General features: G+C 44.2%; 1 protein-coding gene across 2 annotated transcripts in view; it reads right to left on the reverse strand.

Annotated features, from left to right (window-relative positions):
- NLGN4X (neuroligin 4 X-linked) overlaps positions 1-19740 on the reverse strand; it is a 391119-nt gene that overhangs the window by 359758 nt on the left and 11621 nt on the right. The window lies entirely within an intron of this gene.

Consider the following 19740-nt stretch of genomic DNA (forward strand, 5'->3'; position numbering starts at 1 on the left):
AGGAATTGCTGGAGATGACAAACACCTCGCAAAGCATAGTAAAACAAAATAACCTCAAAAAAGAAAGAAAGAAAGAAAGAAAGCTCTCTGCCATGACTGAGTAATGAACTGACTTTTCCTTGCCTCTACCATGCCAGAGCCCAGATTCTTCACCTCTTTCTTTCCTTGTGGTTCAGACACTCATTTTAAATCTGCTCTAGCCATTAGTTTACACATTGTTGCCAAGGCATTGACACTTCAAACATATAAGGGAGAGTCTTAAAAACACAGACCAGGAAAAGGAAAGCATTCCTGTTTACCAACTACAAACTGAATACGATGAAATGCTTATCCATTGTAGCAAACATACAGACTAAAGAAATGTTTGTAGAAGAAAAAAAAAACAGCAAACATCACGATCCAGTTTTAGAGACAAACTGTTAAGTATTAGTTACGGTGTAGCCTGGAGAATCCCAGGACGGGGAGCCTGGTGGGCTGCCGTCTATGGGGTCGCACAGAGTCGTACACGACTGAAGTGACTTAGCAGCAGCAGCAGCAGCATCCAGGTTGTTAGGGACCATTATGCAGTTGGTATCAGCAGTTTAACTGAAGCAAGGCGGTGTACCGCTATTTTATAACCACCTGAATGGAAATCATTGTTTCTGCACAATCCTTTTATCATAAAAAAAGGGAGAAGGTGCCCAGGTCTTATAGAAATTCAAAATGATAATGCAAAGTAAGTTATAATGCAGTCACTTATCACAGATCTTACACTGCCTTCTTTGGGGTCAGCGATATTAAATCTGAACCTCTGAGGTTAACAATAGCATGTCTCACCTTTTCCCCATGCAAATCCATCTTGTGATCACTCACAGAATATTAACACTTCTTATTTTGCTCAAGAATCTAATTTTAATCCATCAGTGCAACAGCGTACAGAAACACAACACCACTTTCAAGGCGTCAGAAACCCTGCAAAGAACGCCTCTATGGTTTCCATTGATGCCAATCACTTCTCAACAACGGGTAGCTCTCCCCAACTCGTGCTCATCTATAGAAGTGCAAATCGTATTCCAGGCATCAAATGTTCGAACACTGTCTCAACCGTCATCTACCGAGTTTTCCAACTGCAACGCGATTTTGTCCAGGTTTAGATAAGCTAGGCTGCAGTCCATGGGGTCGCTAAGAGTCAGACACGACTGAGCAACTTCACTTTCACTTTTCCCTTTCATGCATTGGAGAAGGAAATGGCAACCCACTCCAGTGTTCTTGCCTGGAGAATCCCAGGGACAGGGGAGCCTAGTGGGCTGCCGTCTATGGGGTCACACAGAGTTGGACACGACTGAAGTGACTTAGCAGCAGCAGCAGCATCTGCATTTTGCTCGGCACTTTGTTCTGAAACACAGTCGTTGAGATTTTCCTGTTCATGTTTTCGCTTTTTATTTGCTCTGAATTGCTTCCTTATACAAGTCAATTCCATCTTCCTTTGAGGTCAAGAACATAATAATGACTGTCTTCAACATCACCCTCCTTCCCATTACAACCGACATAATTCAAAAAAGCCTAGTTTGTATAAAACAGAGCTTCCAAAATAATACAATTATTACCTCTCATGGCAAAGAGTTTGCCCAGTTTTTCTGATCATGCCTGGCATGCATACTAGGCTAACAGAATCCCAAGTGCATGAACTCGGTAGCATCTGACTCTTTGAGACCCCATGGACTGTAGCCCGCCAGGCTCCTCTGTCCATAGGGATTCTCCAGGCAAGAATCAGAGAAGGCAATGGCACCCCACTCTAGTACTCTTGCCAGGAACATCCCATGGGTGGAGGAGCCTGGTGGGCTGCAGTCCATGGGGTCTCAAAGAGTCGGACAGGACTGAGCGACTTCACTTTCACTTTTCACTTTCATGCATTGGAGGAGGAAATGGCAACCCACTCCAGTATTCTTGCCTGGAGAATCCCAGGGACGGGGGAGCCTGGCGGGCTGCCGTCTACGGGGTCGCACAGAGTCGGACACGACTGAAGCGACTTAGCAGCAGCAACAGCAGGCAAGGATACTGGAGTGGGTTGCCATTTCCTTCTCCAGGGCGTCTTCCCCACTCAGGGATTGAGCCCTGGTCTCCTGCATTGGCAGGTGGATTCTTTACCGCTCTGCCAAGACAAGGAAATTCCCTTTTATTTGACAACATCAATGATAACTTCATCCCTTTTCTTTTCCTCTACAAGTTAGAAATCCAAGAGGTATTTTTTTTTTCTTAAATATGGACCCACTGACTGAAAAGGTCTATGCCATTGTGCTGAAGGATGAAATAAACTTAGAATCGGACAGTACAGCGATGGTTGTCAGGGGCTGGGGGATGGAGGAAATGGGGAGGCGTCAGCCAAAGGGTAAAAGCTTCCAGTCAGGAGATAAGGTCTGACAACACCGTAAGTCCCCTACCCGTGAACTCGTCCTGTACGGAGACCACGTTCTTAAGTCCGATTGGTTTCAAAGCCCATCAGAGTGAGCCCAGGGACCCAGCTAACACAAGCAGTACCCTGGGTTTAGAATACATTCACTTCTCTCAAAGTTCGCAACTTGAAAGTTCATATGCAGGGGACTCACTGGACTGTCTCCTCCACTTGAAAACTGTTGAGAATAGGTCTTCAAGGTGCTCACCACAAATAAGAAACGATAATTGTGTGGCATAACGGGGCTGGTGGCTAATACCATGGTGGTAATTATTCTACAATATATAAGGGTATCAAATCCTCAGACTGGACACCTTCCACTTTGCCACATCATGGACTGTAGCCTACCAGGCTCCTCCGTCCATGGGATTTTTCCAGGCAAGAGTCCTGGAGTGGGTTGCCATTTCCTTCTCCAGGGGATCTTCCCGACCTAGAGATCTAACCTGGGTCTCCCGCATGGCAGGCAGACGCTTTACCATGTGAGCCAACAGGGAAGTTACCTTCCACTTACAATGTATCAGTCATGTCTCGGGAAACCCGTGGTGCAGAGAAAGGAGGAGACAGACCAAAAGTGATGAGAAAGCCCCTCAGTTAGCCACCGGACCCTAAACTGTGTTAACCAGGGGCCCCCATAAGAATGATGAAAGTGAAAAGTCGCTCAGTCGTGTCCAACTCTTTGTGACCCCGTGGACTATACAGTCCATGGGATGCTCCAGGCCAGAATACTGGAGTGGGCAGCCTTTCCCTTCTCCAGGGGATCTTCCCAGCCCAGGGATCCAACCCAGGTCTCCCGCATTGCAGGTGGATTCTTTACCAGCTGAGCCACCAGGGAAGCCCTATAATTGTGTAGCTTAGGTTGCGAGTGTTTAGTCTTTATTTTTGTAAATTTGATACACAGCATGGACTATTAACCAAACGGATAAGATTTGGCCTTCTCTGTTGGTCCAGTGGGTAAGAATCCACCTGTCAATGCAGGGGATATGGGTTTCATCGCTGGCCTGGCAACTAAGACCCCACAGGCAACTAAGCCTGTGCTCCACAAGTACTAATCCTATACTCAGGAGGTTTGGGAACCGCGAGCCCCAACTACTGAAGCACACTTGCCCGAGAGTCTGTGCTCTGCAACTAGAGACTAAACTCCACCCACCCTCCCCAAATCCATTGCTGCAACGAGAAAAAGCCCATGGGTAGCAATGAAGACCCAGCAGCACAGCCAAAAATCAATCAACACATTTCTTCTTAAAAAAGAAAAAAATTGATTAAATTGGGTTAAGTATGAGCTCCCATGGACGGAGGACCCTGGTAGGCTGCAGTCCATGGGGTCACTAAGAGTCAGACAGGACTGAGCAACTTCACTTTCAATTTCCACTTTCATGCATTGGAGAAGGAAATGGCAACCCACTCCAGTGTTCTTGCCTGGAGAATCCCAGAGACAGAGGAGCCTGGTAGGAGGCCGTTCATGGGGTCGCACAGAGTCGGACACGATTTAAGCAACTTAGCAGCAGCAGCATCACAGGGGTTCCCTGGTGGCTCAACTGGTAAGGAATCCACCTACGATGCAGGAGACCCCGGTTGGATTCCTGGGTCAGGAAGATCCCCTGCAGAAGGGATAGGCTACCCACTCCAGTATTCTTGGGCTTCCCTGGTGGCTCAGCTGGTAAAGAATCCATCTGTGATGCAGGAGACCTGGGTTAGATCCCTGGGTTGGGAAGATCCCCTGGAGAAGGGACTAGCTACCCACCCCAGGATTCTTGCCTGGAGAATCCCATGGACAGAGGAATCCTGGAGGGCTGTACTTCCTGGGGTCACAAAGAGTCAGACACCACTAAGCACAGCACCTGAGCTAGCAAAGGGGGATAAAAATGCAGGAATACGTGTGTGTAGATGCCTTTGTAATGATGGGGCAAAGTTTACCATCCAAGTCTCTCCATCTCTGCCTCTCCAATGGGTAGCAGATAAAATGGGTACCAGTGATCCCAGAAGGGACCCAGTCACACTGGTCCGTACTCAGAAAGCTTTCCTTCTAAGGAGAACAATGGCTCGGGTAAGGCAGGTTTCCTCCCTAAGGAGCTGGTAAGCTAAGACTGAGTATTACAGGAAACACTCTGGTTCTTTTAAAAATAACTCGAGTACTACTTTTTGCTGAGTCTATAACCTACTTTCACATAGGATAAAAAGAGCGGTTCCTTCAATAAGAATTCACAAGAAAAAACGCAGAGGGTCAGAGACAGACAAAACTCAAAAGGTGCATCAACCTATTGCAACGCACGCACCTTGGGTAAGTTAGCAAACAAGTAAAAAAAAAAAAAAAATCAAAATTCTCTGACTTTCCTGACTTCATTGTTGGTGATACTGAGAAACTGTTGATAATTTTTAGAGGTAGTAAAGATACAACTGTTACATATGGGGAAAAAAATAGTCCTTTTTCATCTTAAAGAAGTGGACTGACATGTCATGACATGAATCATACGTCCCCATAATGAGATTTGCTGGAGGGGGGGGTGGGCGTGGCGTTATATAGGAACACTTAGATCAGGCATTCATAATTGTTAAGGTTGAATGATGGGGTACTTGGGGTTCATTATTGCATTTTATTTGTTTTTCTTGCAAGTACTTGAAACCTTCAACAGTAAAATAATCCCTAAGATTTCAAGCACATAAGTTTAAAAACACACACACAGTAAAGATAAACAAGTTTACAAATCCAAACAGTATATACATCAATCTATAAAACGAAATAAGTAATGCCCCTCTGGTAAAGCATGTGGGATTTATATGTATGAATCTGAAAATAAGTTATAGGTGCAAGACTAAATAAACCCTCTACCAGTCAAAAAAAAAAAGACATTGCATATAAATCAATGAAGTTAGAACAGTCTTTCATACCACATATAAAAATAAACTCAAAATGACTGAAAGACTTTATTATAATACATGACACCGTAAAACTCCGAGGAGAAGACCGAAGCACAATGTTCTCTGACATAAATTGCAGCAATGTTTTCTTAGGTCAGTCTCCAAAGGCAAACAGATAAGAGCAGAAATAAACAGACTGGACCTTATCGAACTTAAAAGCTTTTTGCGCAGCAAAGGAAGTCACAAACGAAATGAAAAGACAACCTACAGAATGAGAGAGAATACATCCAAGAGCCAGGATGGACAAGGGCTTAGTTTCCAAAATAAACAAACAGCTCACACAACCCAAGGACAGAAAAACACAAACAACCCCATCGGAACACGGGCAGAAGATCTAAATAGACATTTCTCCAAAGAAGACATACAGATGGTCAACAGACGCTGAAAAGGTGCTCAACGTCGCTAATTATAAAAGAGATGCAAATCAAAACTGCAAGGAGTTATCACCTCACACTGGGTCAGAATGGGCATCATCAAAAAATCTGCAAACAATTAATGCTTAAGATGGCGTGGAGAAAAGGCACCCTCCTCCACGGCTGCTGGGAATGGAAATTGGTGCAGACCCCAAGAAGAGCAATAGGGGTTCCTTAAAAGAATGAAAATTAGAGGTACCATATGATCCATCAAGCCTGCCTCCTGGGCATACATCTGTAAAAGGCAAAAAGTCGAATTTGAAACAATACAGGCATCGTAATGTTCACAGCGGTGAAGACAGGGAACGCACCTAAACGCCCATCAACAGGTGAATGCATAAAGATGTGCTCCATACATACAAAGCAACACTACTCAGCTGTAACAAAGGATGGAATAATGTCATTTGCAGCAACGTGGTGGGACCGAGCGATGATCACACTGAGTGAATTTAGTCAGACAAAGGCAAACACACAATATCACTTACAAGTTGAGTCTCGAAAAATAGTACAAAGGCAGTTATATACAAAGCAGATACAGACTCACAGATGAAACAAACTTACGGTTACCAAGAGGGAAAGGCAGGGAGGGGTATTGGAGGGATATTGGGAGGGATATTGCACCGTAACTTATTTTCAAATTCATACATATAAATCCCACATGCTTCACTAGAGGGGCATTCCTTATTTCGTTTTGTGGATTGATGTATATACTGTTTTGATTAGTAAACTTGTTTATCTTTGGCGTGTGTGTGTTTTTAAACTTATGTGCTTGAAGTCTTAGGGATTATATTACTGTTGAAATATTTTACTTTTGAAGGTTTCAAGTCCTTGGGTTAGCAGAGACAAACTACTATATATAAAATAAATAAAGACCTGTTGTAGTACGTTCAATATCTTATAATAACCTATAGTCAATATCTTATAATGCCCTGTAATAGAACAGAAAATAAATGCTTAGGATGTAACCTCCTGAGAGAATTAATCACAGAGAATAACACTCGTGGACATTTGCGATAACCTTAAAGAGGCTTTTGCGGCAATACTTTGGGAAATGTAGAGTTCAGAATGGCATAGATTTAAATATATAAAGAAAACAAAAGTGTTAGTCGCTCAGTCATATCTGACTCTTTCCGATATCATAGACTGTAGCCCGCAAGGCTCCTCTGCCTATCGGATTCTCCAGGCAGGAATACTGGAGTGCGTTGCCATTCCCTTCTCCAGGGGATCTTCCTGACCCAGGGATCGAACCCAGGTCTCCAGCATGGCAGATTCTTCACCAACTGAGACACCAGGGAAGCTCCAATAAATGCAGAGTATGTACATAAATAAAGATACAGGTAGAGATATGAATATGGACACAATTCAGACATAAACCCAGGTGGGAACAACATGACCTAGTATAGTCATTGATACGATATGGGTATTATATAGATTGATATAGATAAAGATACAGGTATACAGATGCAGATGAAACATGCATGCAGATATACATACAAAGAAATTTACATACACACATACCGATAAAGGGCCTTCGCAGGTGGTGCCAGTGGTAAAGAACCCGCCTGCCAATGCAGGAGACACAAAAAACACAGCTTTGATCCCTGAGTTGGGAAGATCCCCTGGAGAAGGAAATGGCAACCCACTCCAGTATTCCAGCCTGGAGAATCCCATGGACAGAGGAGCCTGGTGGGCTACGGTCCATGGGGTCTCAGTCAGACACGAATGAAGCGACTTAGCACGCATGCATACAGATAAAGAAGAACGCAAAGATAAATAACTAAATTATTAAAATATTCAGACAATTAAAATTGTAAAACATACGGAAAATTAGAGAGAAACTGTACAAGTTGTTTAGTGTTTAACCAGTGGCTTATAGACTGAGGATTGCTGCTAACATTTGTTTTAGAACTTCTATATTCCTATAAGACGCCTCTCATCCCTTCTTTGCAAAGAAAATCACACTGTCCTTTAAATGTCCTTGAAAAGGTTTCAGTGTGCTTCCATGATGTATACTCATAGAATTTCAAACAGAAGGCTTCTCAAGATACGCTGAAATGATAATCACCTGTGTGCATATGATAATTTCATAGTAAGTCCCACAGCCATAATGTTAAGAGGATAAGCTCAGGTTTTACAGTATCAATCAAGGTGAAAAGCTGACCCCGTGCCTATGAGCATTTCAAAATCTACCCTCCCTGTGGTACCGGTGGAAAAAAGGTTAGGAGTCTATTCCCTCAAATTTGTGCCTCTTGATAAAAAAAAAGTATAATCCCTTGAATTTATTCATCACCTCCACTTTATAATCATAAGGGCTTTGATGTAGGTCATAGCTGAATGGCCTGGTGGTTTTCCCTACTTTCCTCAATTTAAGCCTGTATTTTGCAATAAGGAGCTCAAGATCTGAGCCAGTCAGCTCCAGGTTTTATTTTTGTGACTGTATAGGAAGTCCAACCAGTCCATTCTAAAGGAAATCAGTCCTGAATATTCACTGGAACGACTGATACTGAAGCTGAAACTCGAATACTTTGGTCACCTGATGCAAAGAACTGACTCATTGGAAAAGACTGATGACTCGATGGACGTGAGTTTGAGTGAACTCCGGGAGTTGGTGATGGACAGGGAGGCCTGGCGTGCTGCAATTCATGGGGTCGCAAAGAGTCAGACAAGACTGAGCGACTGAACTGAACTGATGGCTGGGAAAGAGTGAAGGCAGGAGGAGAAGGAGAAGACAGAGGATGAGATGGTTGGATGGCATCACCAACTCTATGGACATGAGGTGGAGCAAAGTCCGGGAGTCAGTGATGGACAGGGAAGCCTGGAGTGCTGCAGTCCATGGGATTGCAAAGAGTCAGACATGATTAGCGACTTAACAACCACAAGAAGAAATAGAAAAATATTGGGATGAACTATGAGAAGGAGTGAGCCCCAGGCCATTCTGAAATTTGCTGCCCAGGAGGGTTGCAGAGTAATGCAATGAGGGACCATGAACAACACTGTGACCTCTGCCAGTCCACTGAGCTGGAAGGTGGCATTTTTGCAAGCTGAGTTCTCCCGGGTCAGTGTGCTGAGCAGAGCTGACCCACAAGAGAGGAAGAGTCCCAAGGAAACAGCAGAGTCACATTTGCTCTTCTAGATCTTCCAAGAACAAAATCCTCCTCCCAGGTCCAAACCCCAGATGGGAGTTTTCCTCCAGTGGTTCTACAACCGAGGACGGCTTCCCTGGTGGCTCAGAAGCAGAGATGCAGGAGACCCGTGTTCCATCCCACTCCAGGGTTCTTGCCTGGAGAATTTCACGGACAGAGGAGCCTGGTGGGCTACACTCCACGTGGTCGCCAAGAGTCAGACACGACTGAGCAGCTAAACAATAACATGACTTAGCAGCTCTCAAAAAGAACAGACCTCAAGGTGTCCAGGCAAAAGCAGCAAAGGACAAGTAACCAAGTGAAGAGCCACTGACACTTTCAGCTTCACATGCTGAATATCCACAGCTTCACATCCACTCGTCCCTATGGATGCGAAGGAAAGACTGACAATCGATGAACAAATGACGGAGGAGGCACGGAGTTCCGTTACAGAGAAATTCTAAATAATCCAAGTCAGTACTCTACCGTCCAAGGCGACCAGCCGGACAGCCCACCTCCTCGCCTCTGTGGACTTTTAAGTGCCTAGATTCCGTAGAACGGTCTGGGACAATGTGAGCCAGGCTGTGACTTGAACGTGGGAAAACACCCATTTCCTGCCTCTCCCAGGTTTGTGCAGGTCAACCTCAGCCTGTGGGTAGACGATGCCCTTGACAGAGTTGAGAAAGGCAACGGACCTTCCTGGGTTTCCTTGCCCAGACACGAATCCCAGACGACAACATCACTCAAACTCCAACTGGGGGGCACTCTGTACCTAATATCACGAAGCCATTAATAAAATCACGGAAGATAAGGTCACAGACGAGAGGAGATGAAGGAGACGGGACAGGCTAACGAATACAGCCGGGTGGGCTGCAAGGGACCCTGGGACAGAAAAGCAGGATTAGGTGAATCCTGGAAAACTCCACACAGATCTGGTGTTTAGTTAACAGCACTGTGCCGGTGTTGGCTCCTTAGTTTGACAGACGTTCCAGGGTAAAATAAGACATTAATTAGATATGGGGTAAACAAGCCACCTCTGTACTATCTTTACAGGTTTTTTTGGGGGGGGTGGGGTAAATCTAGAATTTTTACTTTTTATTTTTTGGTTGTGCTGGGTCTTCACTGGTGCCTGCAAGCTTTCTTTAGTCGCGGCAAGGGGCGGGCAATACTCCTAGCTGTGGCCTCACTGTGATGGCTTCTCTTGTTGCAGGTGCCCGGCTTCTAGGGCACGTGGGTCTCAGGAGTTGTGACTCCCGGGCTCGAGAACACAGGCTCAGTAGCTGCGTTGCACAGGCTGAGTTTGCCCTGTGGCATGTAGGGTCTTCCCAGAAAAAGTGCAATCTGCTCAGCCTTGTCCGACTCTTTGCAACCCCATGGACCACACAGCCCACGGAATTCTCCAGGCGACAATACTGGAGTGGGGAGCCCTTTCCCTTCTCCAGTGTCTCTTCCAACCCAGGGATCGAACCCAGGTCTCCCGCATGGGAGGCGGATTTTTTCCCAGCTGAGCCACCAGGGAAGCCGGGGGATCTTCCCGGGCCAAGGATCAAACGCAAGTCTCCTGCATTGGCCGGTGGATTCTTTACCACTGGGCCACCAAGGAAGTCCGTAGTTTATTTGTTAAAGATGAAAACAGGGTGTGCATACCTTGGAATAATGCAGGTATGGTTCCATACCGTTTACGTGAATTTGGTGACAAGAATGCTTTGGGCTCCCAGTGCATGTAAAAGTGATGCTTATACTTGACTGCAGTCTAGTAAGAGAGCAATAGCATTATGCCTTCATAAAGAATGTCCAGGGACACTCCTGGTGGTCCAATGGCTAAGACTTCATGCTCCCAAGGCAGGAGGCCCAGGGGCAGTCCTCAGTGATGGTCCCAGACCCCACATGCTGCAACTCCTATATCACAACTGAGACTTGTCATGGCCAGAGAAATGAATGAATATTTTCTTTTAAAAGAGACACAAAGTTTCCATCTGGGATACAACTACACTGCAAGGCTTATAGGAACAGAAGAGACAGCATTCCTAAAATCGTTTCATCTCCTCCTAGTGATGTGTGAAACATGGCAAGGTGTAATAAACAACTGCAATTAACTAACGTTTCAAAAAAAAAAGAGAGAGAGGCATTGGATTCTTACAGAGAATAATTAAGAATCAAGAGAAAAGGGAGATCAGAAGCAGGTAAGCAGCTCTCATAACAATTAAGAAAAAAATTTTTTAAAAATGGAGGTCCAAGTAACACGTTTTACTTTCGATTTTGAAGACTTCTTTTTCCCCTGTATCCTCCCCTAGTTCTTCTCATCAAGAAGATTTGCTTTTTTCAATTGCCGTGACACAAAATAAAGTCAGTTTTGAGAATGAAATCATATCCTTTGTTTTAGTAACCTGTTTTCCTTCTTTTTAAGTAATTTGTACTTCCTTCTTTATGTTTTTTTTAGTTGATGTGTTTTTACTTTATCTTATTTTTTTGGCCACACCAATCGGCTTGTGGGGGCATATGGGATCTTAGTTCCCTGACCAGGGAGCAAACCCCAGCTTCCTGCACTGTAAGAAGAGTTTCAATCACTAGATCACCAGGGAGGTCCCTTAGTAACCTGTTTGATGAAGTGTTTGACTTCTTAAGATTCTCACAAAATGGGCAAAATTAGATTCCAAACCCAGAAATTTTCAGGGCTTCCCTGGTAGCTCAGATGGTAAATAATCTGCCTTCAATGCAGGAGATGTGGGTTCGATTGTTGGGTGGGGAAGATCCCCTGGAGGAGGGCATGGTAACCCATTCCATTATGCTTGCCTGGAGAATCCCACGGACAGAGGAGCCTGGCGGGCTGCCGTCCATGGGGTCACAGACTTGGACATGATTGAGGCTCTAATGCTTTTACTTTCGATCTTCATTTCAAGAACAGGGTTTGAAAGGACTGACCACCTGTGTGGTCAGAGATGAGTGAACCACTGGCTCTCTCTCTCTAAGCCTTAAGTTTCCTTCTGTGTAAACGAGTGAATACAAATGGTTACTCAGTTTTGTAGAAGTTCCCATAACCCGTGATTCTCAAGTATCATCTTATTTTCTCACAAAGATCCCAAATGCCTGTACAGTTGACATAGGTGATTCAATCATGATCTAAGCTCATTTTTATCTTCCTGGAATTAAAGGTCGACTCAAATGCACACTTGTGTAGAATTATTACATCTACCATCTCTCCACGCCCAAAACTGAAACAGCCAAGAAAAGATAATGCATACTTGAACAGCCTTTTTTTTTTTAATTTAAGCATTTATTTACTTGGCTGCATTGAATCTTAGTAGTGGCAGTTCAGTTCAGTCGCTCAGTCGTGTCTGACTCTTTGCGACCCCATGGACTGCAGCACACCAGGCCTCCCTGTCCATCACCATCTCCCAGAGCTTGCTCAAACTCATGTCTACTGAGTTGGTGATGCCATCCAACCATCTCATCTTAGCTATGGCACTCAGGCTCAACTCCCACATGGCATGTGGGATCTTAGTTCCCCGACCAGGGATCAAACCTGCGTCCCCTGCCTTGGAAGGCAGATTCTTAACCACTGGACCACCAGGGAAGTCCCTTGAATAGCGTTCTTAATTTGAAGAGAGGATTTGTTTTTCCTACTGAGTAGGTCTGGAAGGAAATCAGACCGGAGGAGGAGGAGGACAGAGGAAAGACGGCTGCGTTTCGTTCTGATCTCCTCTGATCAGAGTCAGAGGTCCAGCCGGACCCAGAGGGCACCCCTGGTCCCTCGCCCTGGCGAGGACCCCTTTAGGACCACCTGGGGAATTAATTCCCTGTGAAGAAATGCCACCGATGCGTATCAAGAGAAACCAGAAGAAGCAAAGATGAAGAGATAGCTGTTTCAACAGCGGGTAATCCGGGGAAGACTCCTAGTTATGACTAACCCCCCCTCCCTGGGCTCAGCCCCACACTCCAGGGATGTCTGAGGTCTTCACAGATCATACAGAGTTTGAAGCTGTTCTGTGATTTCTCTAAATCAACACCATGCAGACAGTGGAAGATGGGAGATACAGTTGACAGTTAAATATGATATTCCAAGCTCCTTTCCCTTTGACTTTTTCCTTCAGCGACCTTCAAAGAGAGAAAAGGTAAATATACACCTTGGAACAACTTAGCAATAGAACTGTTACCAGTCAGACTTTGTCCATCTCATCAACACATTCGTATCTTTCAGCTGATTCTGCTACAGTTTTACACAACGCAAACCAACTATTCTCTTTCTGTGTGTGAACACAGGGCCTCCCAGGTGGCCCAGTAATAAAGAATCTGCCTGCTAATGCAGGAGATTGCAAGAGACGTGGGTTCGATCCCTGGTTCGTGAAGATTCCCTGGAGGAGGAAATGGCAACCCACTCCGGTATTCTTTCCCGGAGAATCCCATGGACACAGGAGTCTGGCGGGCTGCAGTCCATGGGGTCACAAAGAGTCAGACACGACTGAAGCAACTCAGCTCTCACACAAACACATCTAAGTAAACAAGATGGGGTGGGAGGCAGGTTCACGAGGGAGGGGATATATGGATACATACGGCTGACTCATGCTGTTGTACAGCAGGAACCAACGTAATATAATAAAGCAATTATTTTCCAATTTTTCAAAAAATGTGAATTAAAGAAATGAACAAGAAATTGGTTTTCTCTACAAATGCGCAACATGTATCCTGACCATTTAGACATATATTCAGAGAATTAAGCAATTTCTTATTAATTTAGATGGAACCAGAATCAATACTCCGCCTCCCCAAACTCGTGAAATTAAAACACAGGCTTATCTGTGTCATTTTCATGTAATTTTGATAACTGTTAATAGCTGATCCCTGTTGTTCATCAGAGAGACTTTTCCATCAATAAAAATCATCACGCACGACTCAGAGACATCGCTTTATCTGTGAAATTGCTTTAGCAGAATCAATGGAAAACCTGCCCACAAATTGTAAGTGAAGCAATGTGTGAATTACATGTTCATTCCCATAATACGCTGCTGTTTGATTTCCACTATGACCCGAAATTGTCAGAAGATGCGGGCTGAGATGGGAATTTCCCCAGGATAGCCATTATATTAACATCTTGCCTCCATCTTCCTGTTCTTATAACGATTGGGGCTTCCTTGGTGGCTCAGACAATAAAAGAATCTGCCTGCCGTGCGGGAGACCCGGGTTCGACCCCTGGACCAGGCAGATCCCCTGGAGAAGGGAATGGCAACCCACTCCAGTATTCTGGCCTGGAGAATCCCATGGACAGAGGAGCAGGTGGTTTCTTTACTCCTGAGCCACCAGGGAAGCCGTGGGTAAGCAAACACTAAATTAATGTTGACAGACCTAGATGGCTAGCTCCGGGCCGGATTATGGGTAGCATCTTCAGCCTGCACAAGGACAGACAGACTGCTTTTCCCAGAGGACCCTGGTTAACTCTTTGCTTCTTTAGCAAATCATCTCTCTGCGTATTAACTCCAGCAGCCTGTGCTGTTGAAGAAAATAAAATTTAACAGGACGGGAGGAGAAGGGGGCGACAGAGGATGAGATGGTTGGATGGCATCACCGACTCGATGGACATGAGTCTGGGTAAACTCCAGGAGATGGTGATGGACAAGGGAAGCCTGGGGTGCTGCAGTCTATGGGGTCGCAGAGAGTCAGACACGACTGGGCGACTGAACAAATCATCATCTCTATCTGAAAAGTATAGAATTACTGATCTTATAACATTTCAGCTATATGGCCCTAATGATCTTGCCTTTAACTCTTGGAAAAATATTGATGAACACTGAATAAAGTTGCCATTTCCCTTATTGTTGGCCGTAGGGCACGAGGAGATACACACACACACACACACACACACACACATACACCCATGCACGCACTCACCAGTAGGAAGATTCTGCTATAAAACCTCTTTGTTCTTAGTCTTGAGTCTGGTTCCGTTTATGTGCCCGACCCACCCATCCTCCACCCACTATTTTTGTTGGTGGACCTGTCACATGGATCATATAAGAAAGATGAACAACTTGGTCTTCTTCAGTGGTATCTCAGCCCTCAATAAATGCTGCATAGATGCGAGAAAGGGGAAAAAAGCTGCCCTGGCAACTGAAACACTCCCAAGTCACCTTAGATCCTTTTAGCTCTGTGTCAGTAAAATACCATAGAAGCCTTCAATATTATTCCGGTTCCACAATTTAGGGAACACTCATTACAAAGAATCTCAAATTAGGTGACGTCTCCTGAGTCCATCAGCATGGGGTTTCTCAAATCCTCAGGGTGCCTGTTTTCAGTGTAAAATTCAAGACACAAGTATGGTGAGTGAGGTTTTCCAGAATTTCTTGATGTGGGAGTCTCCTTAAAAGAGAACCCCTTAAAGATGTGGTGTGTATATATACATACAAGGGAATACTCCTCAGCCATAGACAAGAGTGAAATCTTGCCATCTGCAGTCACGCGGATGAACCTAGAGAGGACCATACAAAGTGAAGTAAGCCAGACAAACATCCCAGGATATTGCTTATATGTGGAAGCTAAAATATGAAACAAATGAACTTATCTGTGAAACAGACTCACAAAGATGACAGATATGTGGTTGCCGATGGGCAGACGGCAGGGGCTTCCCTGGTGGCTCAGATGGTAAAAAAAAAAAAAATTCCACCTGCAATGCAGGAGACCTGGGTTCCATCCCTGGGTGGGGAAGAGCCCCTGGAGGAGGGCATGGAGACCCACTCCAGTATTCCTGCCTGGAGAATCCCATGGACAGAGGAGCCTGGCAGGCTACAGTCCATGGGGTCACAAACAGTTGGACACGACTGAGCGACTAAGCACATAGAGGGCAGAGAAGGGATTGGCTGGGAGTTTGCAATTAGCAGAGAAAAACTAGTATATGTGGATAAACAGCAAGGTCCTCCTTGTGGAGCACAAGGAACTATACCCAAGAGCCTGTGATAAACCATCATGGAAAAGAATATGAAAAGCTATATATATATATATATAATATATTAAAATAATATATATTTATATATATAAAAACCGAATCAATTTTCTGCAGAGCAGAAATTAACAGCACTGCAGATCCACTATATTCCAATAAAATAAATTTTAAAAAACGGAAGCCCTGATTTGGGAGCTCTTGTCAAAGACCTTAAACAGCTGAAACATATATGAGAGGTGGTGGAGTTTGAGACAACTATCTGAGATTTTATCATCTTTGAGACTCTGTTACATCAGGATCCATGGTATTTTTCAGGCCCACAAAATTGCTGAAATACACAACTGTTGCCTATCAGTTCTTATAGTGACTATACGAAATAGCCATTCATTAGCTAGATTCACTACTTTATGTTTAAAAAAAAAAACAGTATTTTATGGGCCCTCAATTCTTTGTTGAATCAAAATAATCTGTTTCATGTATGTATTCACTCACATGATGTACTAAAATGAAAAATCAGTGTTTCACCAACATGTGGTTTGACAACTTTGAAAGCTCCAAGCAGCTGAACAACCAGGGCATGTGAAGGACTCTATTACACTGTCGTGGAAAATCTTCTTAGCCGTTTCATTTTGCTCCTCTTTCCTGACTAATGGAAAGAATTATCCTCTATCTAATTACCTTCATTGGTCCTTTAATCCTTTAAGGACCTCTGAGTCCTTATTACTCAGCCAAGCAGAAGAAAGACAAGGAGGAAAGGGAAGGAGAAAAGAAGAAATAAAAAAAGGAAAATCCACAATACATACCGGGAAATGGTAAGCAATGACATACACATGAATTAAATATATGAATAACCTTCTCATGATCATTTATACACACAGGCAAGCTTTTTGGAGGAAGCGTGATGTTGGAGAAGACTCTTGAGAGTAACTTGGACTGCAAGGAGATCCAACCAATCCATCCTAAAGGAGATCAGTCCTGAATATTCACTGGAAGGACTGATGCTGAAGCTGAAACTCCAGTCCTTTGGCTACCTGATGCAAAGAACTGACTCATTGGAAAAGACCCTGATGCTGGGAAAGAATGAAGGCGGGCAGAGAAGGGGATGACAGAGGATGAGATGGGTGGATGGCATCACCGACACGATGGACATGAGTTTGGGTAAACTCCAGGAGTGGGTGATGGACAGGGAGGCCTGGTGTGCTGCAGTCCATGGGGTTGCCAAGAGTCGGACACGACTGAGCGACTGCACTAAACTGATGCCTAATTCCCTTCTACAATACGAGGACTGAGTTTCCTTCCAGACTTGTACCTTGGACATGCTCAAGAAAAGTGACGAAGGGAAGAAGGAAGAGGAGTCAGAAACCAGTTTCTAGAAAAAAGATGTATACTTGTTAACCGCCCCATTTCTTTTCCTGCCAGTGCCGAGAGGATCTCCATTCCTGAGCGACCATACTGACTTCCCACCCGGAAGAAGACCCCAAAAGACACCTCGTCAAGAGAAGCTACTCAGATGGACAGACAGGGGACCACCACCACCGTCCCAGGTCCATGGTGCCCAGCACTGATTTCCTGTAATTTCTGTCCGGGCTGACATAGATTCTGGGTCTTGGTGTCTAAGGGCAGAAGAAGTCTATCACTGTTGACTTGATACATATGTTCCCATTGACATGAGGTTGCCCACTAAGTATCAATTAGTTATGTTTCAGGGAGGGCTGTAATAAGCCTGTTACCATAGCAACACTCCTCAACATCACTTGAGTGAGAAGTGGGAAGATTCTGCTGCTGCTGCCAAGTCACTTCATTCGTGTCCGATTCTGTGCGACCCCATAGACGGCAGCCCACCAGGCTCCCCAGTCCCTGGGATTCTCCAGGCAAGAACACTGGAGTGGGTTGCCATTTCCTTCTCCAATGCATGAAAGTGAAAAGGCAAAGTGAAGTCGCTCCGTCATATTCGACTCTTAGCGACCCCATGGACTCTGGGGACCAGCCTGGAAATGGACTGGCCACATACAACAGTTTCTCCTGGAAAATACCCATCAAACTCTATCCACCCATCCATCTCTCTATATAATTTATATCTATCTCAATCTTATATATTTATATTAATTCCTTATATAGGCTAAATTTCATTTACGTTATATAACACAGCTATATTTCTGTAACACATTGTTTAGTTTTCAAGTTATGTCCGGCCCTTTTGTGACCCCAGGGACTGCAGCCCACCAGGCTCACATCCATGGGGTACTCCAAGCATGAATACTGGAGTGGGTTGTCATTTCCTTCTCTCTATAAGACATTATGGTGCTAAATGAATTTTATTCATTATGGATATAAAGGCTTTCCAATAGATGTTGAAATAAAGCATGTTTTGATGAGTTTTTCTTATCAGTTATATAAACTATATACAAATTCAATTTTAGATATGCATAACACAGACTATATATAAAATGACTATATATAAAATAGACAACCAACAAGAACCTACTGTATAGCATGGAGAACTCTCCTTAACATTTTGTAGTAACTTACAGGGAAAAGAATCTGAAAACATACAGACACACACACACACGTATGATTTTTATATATATATATATAAGTTATATATATATAAGTTCATGTATACATATGTATATACACCCATATATATAAATATATATATATATACACATCTGAATCACTTAGCTGTATACACTAATGCAATATTGCAAATCAACCAAATTTAAAAATGCCATGTATAAATATAATTGTATAAATATATAAACGCAAGACAGCAATAATTATATACACATATATTCAAATCAACTTTAGCTAGTTTTCTGGATGAAGGCTTTCGAGATACGATTTGCCAATGAAATGATTTTGCACGAGAAAGGGCTCTGTGATGTCGTCTGTAACTGTCCTGAGACCCCCTGTGCCTACATGGCAGTGAACAGAGACGTCAGGGACTTAAAGTCTATTTAAGTCTATCTGCTATTGAGGTCTTTGCTATATATATGTAGCTGTATGTGTATATATATCTATATATATGCTATATAGCTATTTATATATTTGCTATATAAGTCTATTTGCTATCACGTGCAATCCAATTTCCAAAGAACCCGCTGCTGGAGACACAGTGATCGCCTGGGCCTGGAAACCCTGAGGTGTTAATTCACCGCTTCCCGTCTTTCCCAGGGGCTGGGGTGTTGTCCACGCTTCTTGGTAGGTGCGCTGCGGAGGAGCGGTCCACGTGGAACCGGAATGCATGGGAACGGCAGGAAGGCAGGGGGCCCCCAGGACACAAAGAGATTCTCATGAGTTGCCCCACTCCGGGGACTTGCAGCTTCTCAGGGTTTAGGGAACGTGAACCCCGGCTTTGTCCGCTGTGCTGATACAAAGCTCCTTGGACCTTGCCAGTTGAAGTGAATGGCAACAGCCTCTCATCAGCGCTCTTGTGCACCAAGAAAGACACAAAGGCTGGCATCTCCTACCAGGCAGATAAAAGGGCTATTTAGTTTTGTCTTTAAAAAAAAAAAGAGTGTCTAGTTTGATCCTCGGGAAAAAAAAAAGTCAATTTCTGCATCCCAGTTATGCAAGCTGGCGGAATATGGATGACCATGAAGGGGCTGTCTGATTTCACTCCTACCACACACAGGGGGGCTCACCCTGGGTGTGGATAATGATACTCTGTTGGAAAACATTACTCACATCGAAAGAGAAAGCTTCCGGGAAAACTAGAGAAAGCACACGTGTGCCCCTCAACACACACTCGCAAACTCTTTCGGTCTCACGACTGAGGTCTCAACATCCTGTAATAAATCCTAAGAGCAAAGCACGTGTAACGGAATCTACATATGCATAAATGGACCACTGTGAGGTACACCTGAAAGGAAGACAACATTGTAAATCAACAAAATGCCAGTCAAGTAAATAGATTCACGTATACGG

The sequence above is a fragment of the Bubalus bubalis genome, chromosome X (genome assembly GCF_019923935.1).
Source record: "Bubalus bubalis isolate 160015118507 breed Murrah chromosome X, NDDB_SH_1, whole genome shotgun sequence".
Taxonomy (NCBI): Eukaryota; Metazoa; Chordata; class Mammalia; order Artiodactyla; family Bovidae; genus Bubalus; species Bubalus bubalis.